Source organism: Phyllopteryx taeniolatus, chromosome 2, assembly GCF_024500385.1.
Source record: "Phyllopteryx taeniolatus isolate TA_2022b chromosome 2, UOR_Ptae_1.2, whole genome shotgun sequence".
NCBI classification, from domain to species: Eukaryota; Metazoa; Chordata; class Actinopteri; order Syngnathiformes; family Syngnathidae; genus Phyllopteryx; species Phyllopteryx taeniolatus.
This window is the reverse complement of record NC_084503.1, coordinates 8,292,531-8,300,543: the sequence shown is the minus strand read 5'-3', so window position 1 is coordinate 8,300,543 and position 8,013 is coordinate 8,292,531. Positions and strand designations below refer to the sequence as shown.

At 41.6% G+C, this 8,013-nt stretch overlaps 1 long non-coding RNA gene across 2 annotated transcripts in view; it reads left to right on the top strand.

Annotated features, from left to right (window-relative positions):
• LOC133470298 (uncharacterized) overlaps window positions 1-8,013 on the top strand; it is a 101,094-nt gene that overhangs the window by 90,675 nt on the left and 2,406 nt on the right. The window contains exons 2-4 of one of the 2 annotated variants that reach the window (XR_009785953.1): window positions 1,729-1,889; window positions 1,984-2,100; window positions 2,216-3,237. This is a non-coding gene — a long non-coding RNA (uncharacterized LOC133470298). Of the gene's footprint in view, window positions 1-1,728; window positions 1,890-1,983; window positions 2,101-2,215; window positions 3,238-8,013 lie in introns of those variants that run through there. The other variant, XR_009785951.1, reaches the window with a different exon arrangement.

Genomic DNA, 8,013 nt, shown 5'->3' with positions numbered 1-8,013 from the left:
GTTCTCCCCGTGCCTGTGTGTTTTTTTCCCCCATGTACTCCGGTTTCCTCCCACATCCCCAAAACATGCATGGTAGGTTAATTGGAGACTCTAAATTGCCCATAGGTGTGAATGTGAGTGCGAATGGTTGTTTGTTTACAGTATATGTACCCTGCGACTGGCTGGCGACCAGTTCAGGGTGTACCCCGCCTCTCGCCCAAAGATAGCTGGCATAGGCTCCATCACGCCCGTGACCCTAGTGAGGATAAGTGGTACGGAAAAGGAATGAATGAATGATCACCAGCACTTGCTGAACTGGTTTTTACACTAGGTGTAATAGCCAAACTCGCCAGCTGAGGGCAGAAAAGCGTTTTTGAGTTTATTTGTCTCTTTGAGATGACCATCTGGAGTCAAGTTAAACAACTTTTGATGCCATGGTGAATCATCCAAATTTGCCACGTCCACGCCTTCTGCCAAAACGTCCTGAGACTTAACTGACAAAATTTTAGGTGGATCTGCTCAACATGCTCGGCGCAGTACATATAAAATGTGAGGGAAGACATTTGTTGTCGCCGCAAGGTGGCGCTATATATATATATATAGCAAAATATTGTCATACAGATGTCTTCAGGGCGTGATTTTAATGAAATGTGAAATTTGGGATTTTTAAGGAACATGTTAAGTATTTCCCATTTTGTGGCGAAGGAAATTTCCATCTATCCATCCATCCATATATCCATTTTCTTGATCCTCACGAGGGTCGCGGGCGTGCTGGAGCCTATCCCAGCTATCTTTTGGCAAGAGGCGGGGTACACCCTGAACTGGTCGCCAACCAATCGCAGGGCACATATAAACAAACAACAATGCACACTCACATTCACACCTACGGGCAATTTAGAGTCTTCAATCAACCTGGCATGCATGTTTTTGGGATGTGGGAGGAAACCGGAGTGCCTGGCGAAAACCCACGCAGGCACGGGGAGAACATGCAAACTCCACACAGGCGGGGCCGGAACTGACGTGATAACCAGTCGCCCACCATGCCGCCCGAAGGAAATAAAAAAAAATAAAAATTGATAGCCCGCCTGCATCATATAGTATGGCGAAATGAAAAGCTTTTAACAACTTTTAATATCCCACGTCTAGAGATGTTACCCGCCAAGTTTGAAGTCAATCGGATGAAAGCTGCCATGTCCATGCATCCATCTATCTTCTGCACCGGCTATCCTCACTCGGGTCGCGGGCGTGCTCGAGCCTATCCCAGCTATCTTCGGGCGAGAGGAGGGGTACAACCTGAACTGGTCACCAGCCAATTGCAGGCTCTACTGGTTACTTGAGTTCAAAAGTAACTAAGTTAGATTGCAAGTAACTTTTTTGTTGCTTTCAGCAGCTGCCAAGTGGCAGGAATATCACTTATCAACAGTACGAAAAAAGCATTAGCTTAACCGTACCCATTAATTGGTAATGTACGCCACACAAGTTACAGAATGATGTACTTTCGTGAACGGTGCAGTGCGTGAAAGCGGCTCAGTACTCCAGACGAAGTTGAAAGCTTTGTTAGAAGTATAAAAAAGAAAACAAATAAAAGTTGTTGATGAGGGCTATATTTCATTACCACCAAACACCGGTTCAAGTGCTCTTCAACGGTCTTTGATGTCTTCCCACGATTCGTCGACATAACTGTGTGAATTGTTACCCAATGTATACACTTTCTAAGTTGCATAAGTATAAACCTGTGTTCTTCTATAGATTGACCGAGACTTCATGATGATGTTTGGAGAGGAAGTGTCAGGCAGATTTTTCTTTAGCAAATTGGCCTACTTTTTTCAAACCAAGGATCTGGGCAGCCTGCAAAACAATGACTTCTAAAGAGCATATTGAAGACCTCTTGTCTGAGCAGCACGGTTCAGGTGGGTCTTGATAATTTGGCTCATGCTTCTCTTCAAAACGTCTCCATTATTTATGATGTGAATGTGTCTTGTATTTCTCTTCTTTTTTCCCTAGGCTAGGACAGTGACCTGACAAAAATTCCACTTGCTTCCCGCTACCTCCAAGGGCCACAAGACGAGTGCTGAAATCAGCTCATGTGAAGCTGTAAACAATGCTGTGAGATATTTTCAGGTATTCAAGTAGTAGTCGTGTACTTCTTGTGTTGAAGCATTTTTTTATTGGCTTGATCATTCATTTGAATGTAGCTGCGCTACATTTCATTCTTCTTCTTTACATTTTGAGCCAGTGTTGAAAGTTCCCTTGCTGGTGTGGAACCATGGCGGCCCTCCCTCCTGTGCTTTGGTCAAAAGAAACTCCAAAGATAATATGTCATGATTGAGCTCAAGGCCATCCCTTTTAAGGCACAGACATCCTTGGCAGCTTTTGATGATGTTTTCACAGAAAAGATTGTATGCAAAACATAATTTCAAGATGCATTACCCACGTTGTATTGGAATAATACAGTATGTCAACTCATTCATGTATGGTGCATGAGGTTTGAGGCCAAGCATTATTATGATTATTTTAAAAAGATCAGTGAAAAACGTTCAAAAATATCACAAAAGCATTAGTGAAACAACAGCAGAGACAGCTAGTTTACCACTGGGAGAATTTAGATTTACAGATTTGAGTTTGGTCCAGTGAAAAAAGAAATAATTGATAGCTTGGAGAGAGGTGAGGGTGTAAGTTTTGTTCCTACACACTGTGAAGTGTCAACCACTAATTGGGTGAAGAACTATGGGACAGAATATACATACAGATTGATATGTTTGTTTCTTGGAACAAATATGGACCTTCCTATTTTCAGAAAGGTCACCAACATCCTTATACATGATGAGCAAGCTTTATTTTTTTACTTGCAGAGTGGACACTTTATTTTGACGATCATTTCAATGTTGTGTCAATGAGAGGGCAGATTCGTTTTCTGTTTTTTTTTTTTAATTTATTTTTTTATCAGAGATTTCTTTATTTATTACAGACCCTATGACAAACAGTTTTCAAGTGAGAGGTGTGAAAAAGCATACATTGTGCCACACTGTCACATTGTGTGACTCGGGAAGACAGTGTTGTTGTGCTTGTTTTGAATCAAACTGCAAATGTGGTTTTCTTTGTAAATTCAAGTGGGATGTATTGCTTTTGGGAGAGAAATTGGGGATTAGTAATGGACTCGCAGTAGTATTTTCAAAATATAATCAACTATAAAACATTCTCATGGTGAGTTATTTTATTCATAGTGTTAATATAGTTGAAACCTTTTTAGCGTTAACAAAAAACACTGATTGTGTTAACTTTTAACACGAGACAGGTGTCAAGTAAATTCAACACTGACGTGTGTTGAATTTCAATTATTCAGTGTTGTTCCAACTCTGCCACAGTGTTAACTGTTTAACAAACCAGTGGCCTGAGGGCCAGATACGGCCTGCCACATCATTTTATGGCCGTCATTTGGGCTGCGAGAGCAAATCGTGCATCGACTTCGTGTTTCTTGCTGAAATACCAAAATTGTAAATTGTAAATATTGAGCTATTGTAAGCATTTTTTGTTACCAATCCCCCTTTTATAATGAATTGAATAATATTGTAGTTGAACAGTTTTTACAGATTTGTGATTTCAAAAGATGTTATTAATGAATTTGTATATATATATATATAAAATAATATGAGGCGATCATACATTCATATGGGTTCACAGCCATTACGGCCCTCCAAGTGAAACCATAACTACGATGTGGCCCGTCGCAAAAATGAGTTTGATACCTCTGGTTTAACACTTTCAAAAGTGTAATTTTAACTCGATCGAGAGTGGACCCATATAGACACTTTCAAAGTTGTTTATTTAACTCCCTAGGAGTTGAAGTTAGACTTTTGAATTCGCTCTGTACTTACGTCAACAGCGAATATACTTCCAAGATTTCCCAAAACAAATGCTGCTGGAGGAAATCAAAACAAAAACAATGGCACATTTTCTAGTGGTGGTACCAGATCAATTTTAGTGGGGGGTTCGGGACATTTAGGTGGTGTATTCAGAATCAGAATCATCTTTATTTGCCAAGTATGTCCAAAACACACAAGGAATTTGTCTCCTGGGATGGGCTCCAGCACACTGGCGGAAAATGGATGGATGCATGGCTAGTGCTGGCAGCTTTATCACACAGCCCTAATGGTGAAACTTCAACAAACATATTCAGTAGTATGAAAATTAACTTCACATGGAGCTACTCAAAATTTGTACTGTACGTACTAATAGTGGAACACACTTTTGTCAAAATTTGTATCGCCGTGATCGTAATGCAAACGCTGGCAACGTCGCTTCACTTCTTCTGCATTCTGTGGTGGCCATTATATTTTAGGTGCTACTTTCTGCTGTAGAGCGCATGAGCGAGAGAAGAAAAAAAAAAGAGACTTTGGCGTGCATACGAACCGAAACCGTAGGTTCGGACAATGATCACAAACCATCTTAACCCGAGTTATGCTACTTAGCTGTACTAAAACGTTCACAATCACGTCATTTTAATTTGTAATCATCCCAAAACAGTCTATGAAACTTAATGTTTGACCAGCTAGCTAATCCTTGAATCCAAATTGGATTATCTTTGGAGCTCCTTCCATCATTGTTCATGCAGGTGTCTACATCACACTGCTAAATGCGCAACAACGCAGACTGCGTTGCCATGACCCCCCACACCCCACAAAAAAAAAGTTTCTTACTTAAAGAAAAAAACAAAAGAAGTCAAACTTTCTCAAAGTGCAGATTTACAACCCTAAACAACATGACTTGTCAATTCATGTAGGTCAAGTCAAGTCTCTTGGCTAGCAAGTCTAAAATCAAGTCGGGTTTATTTTGAAGGTTTTGGCAATCAAGTCGCAAGTCATAGAACTGGCAACTCCAGTCGACTCGAGTCAAGTCATTTGACTTGAGTCCCCCCAATTCACGATTTCATAGATGGGGGAAAATCAAGGAAATTACAGCTGGAGCAGGAGATTTGAGGTGAAGTAGTTTATCACTCTTGTGGATGCAAAAAACACCACTAGAAGTCCGTACAATGCCTTTTTGTACATACCCTTTTCAGGCCGCTGGGACAAGTCAAATCCGTCACTTCCTCAAAACTGTCTTCTCTGCTGATCTGATCTCCTGTCTGCAATGAGACTGTGCATGGCCGTGAATGGTTATTAATGGTCATCTTTATCATTTAAGTGCTTTAAATGTATTCATTTTGTCTGCATCTAATGTAGTTTGAGGAGTCTTACGTGATTTACGCATATGTGACGTTCATGTGGCGGCATGGTGGGCGACTGGTTAGCACATCTGTCTCACAGTTCTGAGGACCGGTGTTCAAATCCCGGCCCCGTCAGTGTGGTGTTTGCATGTTCTCCCCGTGCCTGCGTGGGTTTTCTCCAGGCACTCCGGTTTCCTCCCGCATCCCAAAAACATGCATAGCAGGTTAATTGACAACTCTAAATTGTCCGTAGGTGTGACTGTGAGTGCGAATGGTTGTTTGTTTCTATGTGCCCTGTGATTGGCTGGCAACCAGTTCAGGGTGTACCCCGCCTCTCACCCGAAGTTAGCTGGGATAGGCTCCAGCACGCGTGACCCTTGCGAGGATAAAGCGGTGCAGAAAATGGATGGATGGATGAGACGTTCATGTGAAAGGTGAAGATGTCGGGCCTTTGTCAAGTTGGAGTCCGCCACTAACAAGAAGTGCAATTTTGAGTTTCAAAATAAGAGCATTAACTGGACGTACTGTGTTTGCTGTTTAAATATTGCTGTCTTAAGATCATTTTGATCAAATACAACAGAATAGAATAGAATGTGTCATGAACTGCCCTGCAGTACCATTGTTGGAACCTGGGTGGCGCTTTGCACGCTCTCGCTCTCTCTCTCCCCCCCCCCCCCCCCCCCTCTCTTTCCAGCCTCTTTCCTCAAGCCGCCCACCTGTCACCAATCAGCCCTCGTCACCACTTGCATTTAAGCCTGCCTGATCCCAAAATGTCAGATCATACAGCCAATAGCACTTGCCATAAATAAATTGTAACTTTTACAGCTAGTCGATATGATTGATATCGTCAGATCTCACTCATGGCTTATCGGTACCAGAATCGGCAGCATAAAACACTGATTGGCGCACCCCTAATTATACATAGTGTGCACAACATCAAGATAAAGCATTGTTGGAATGTCAGTGCGAAGTAAATATTTTACTAATTTTAAAGCATTATTAATTGGTGCAAATGCAATGCCTTGATTTTAGTAAGGTTCGGACAGAGTCATCGCCATGAATGTAATTGTATTAATAATTTCTTAAAGGGGCTAATTACGAAACTTAACGTATTTTATCATGAATATACAGGGCCAGTACAGATTCGGACTGGGCCACCATAACTTGGCTCTTGGTGGCCTTATCGGGGCCCCACTCAAAAAGTCTCAATGCCGGACCCTGTTTAGCATTTTTGTATTACTCAGCTCTACTTAGCGTTTGGCTTTGACATGATAGTGCTTTTGTCGAGTATAGTTGTCCGTCGTTTGCAAGTCTCTGACCTTCGCCCAACCTCGAGGCCAAATAATGGGTGGGAAAACTCAGTATGGGTGCTATTACTGTATATAAACCATAAGTGGACCTCCCTGGTGCCCTAAGAAAACTCAGCTGTTGCGATAACACAGACACTTTACCCAGACAGTCGCTCTGGCCCATTAGAGGCTCGGGATGTCTATGACAGATTATTCCACACTGAGGTGATTAGAATGCTTCACTTTTATAGCTGTCCATGCACTGTCTGCCACTGCCAGACAACATTACCACCACCATGGGAGAGCACACACTGGGTCCTGAAGTGAGGAGAAAACTCTTAATTGATCAGTGCATGAGGGTCACTACATCCCCCAACTCACATTTTGGGTGGCTGGGGTGGGGTGAGTGTTCAATGGCATTGTTGGTGTCACTTTTAATTAGCAGGAAATCATTTGGGTAGAAGCTGGTCTCTTGGCAACTGGGTCTGACATAGTAATATGGTGGTCTTTGTTAGGGATACAGTTGTGAAGGGGGGGTGGTTGGATTTGTGGGTAGATAAGAAGGCAGATGGGGGTGGGGGACAGAGGGGGTGGTAGTAAGGGCTTGGATCCATCTGCCATAAAGTGTGTTGCCTTTTGTTGTGGAGGAGTGATGAGCTACAGAGCTCGATGTTGCCACCAACTGCCAAATCCAGTAAACGTGCCCCAGGACATAGTTCTCTCTCTGTCTCTTTCTTTGTCTCCGTCTCTAGGTCTCTGTCTGTCTGTCTCTCTCTCTCTCTCTCTTGCTGGTCCTCTCCCTCGTTCACTCTGTCACTCTCTCTTTCACACACACACGGACTCACCTACACACACACACACACACGCACAGATATGATTCCTAAATTGAAATTAATTATCGAGCCACCCAAAACCGATCAAATAGTCTTCATTAATAATTCAATTTAATTTTACAAATCAATACAGACTGGCGTTCGGGCATTCTATTATATTTTGTAATGAAAATAAGAAAATACCACAGAGGGTACTGCATTATAGCAAAGACTTTGTTTCAACCATTCTATACTTAACCATAGATCATTTTCCACTTGAGACAATGTGAGTCACGGGATCAAAATGTCATGGAAACAATGAGTCCAAACCCAGCAACATTGAGTCTCTACAACCTATCATCACGCAATACAGATACAGTAATCCTCCGCTATATCACGGTTCTTGCTTCGCGGTCCCGCTGTATTGCAGATTTTTGTTACAGATGTTACTCCATATATTTTTTTTTATAGTCTGTACAATATTTTTGTGTTATGCATTGTTCTTGCTCTCTCTCAGTATATTACTGTTTATGTATTTAGGAGACTATATTTTCCCAAATATTACGACGACAAATGACAGCATCATTGATTTATTTTTTTTATGCCACTGATAGAGCATAATAATTCAAGTACATCTTTTCTAAGAACAATTCACTTTGAATTATAATTCTAAGAATAATGATGATGATGATGTAGAACAATAAATAAAATATCTTAAATCAAAAAA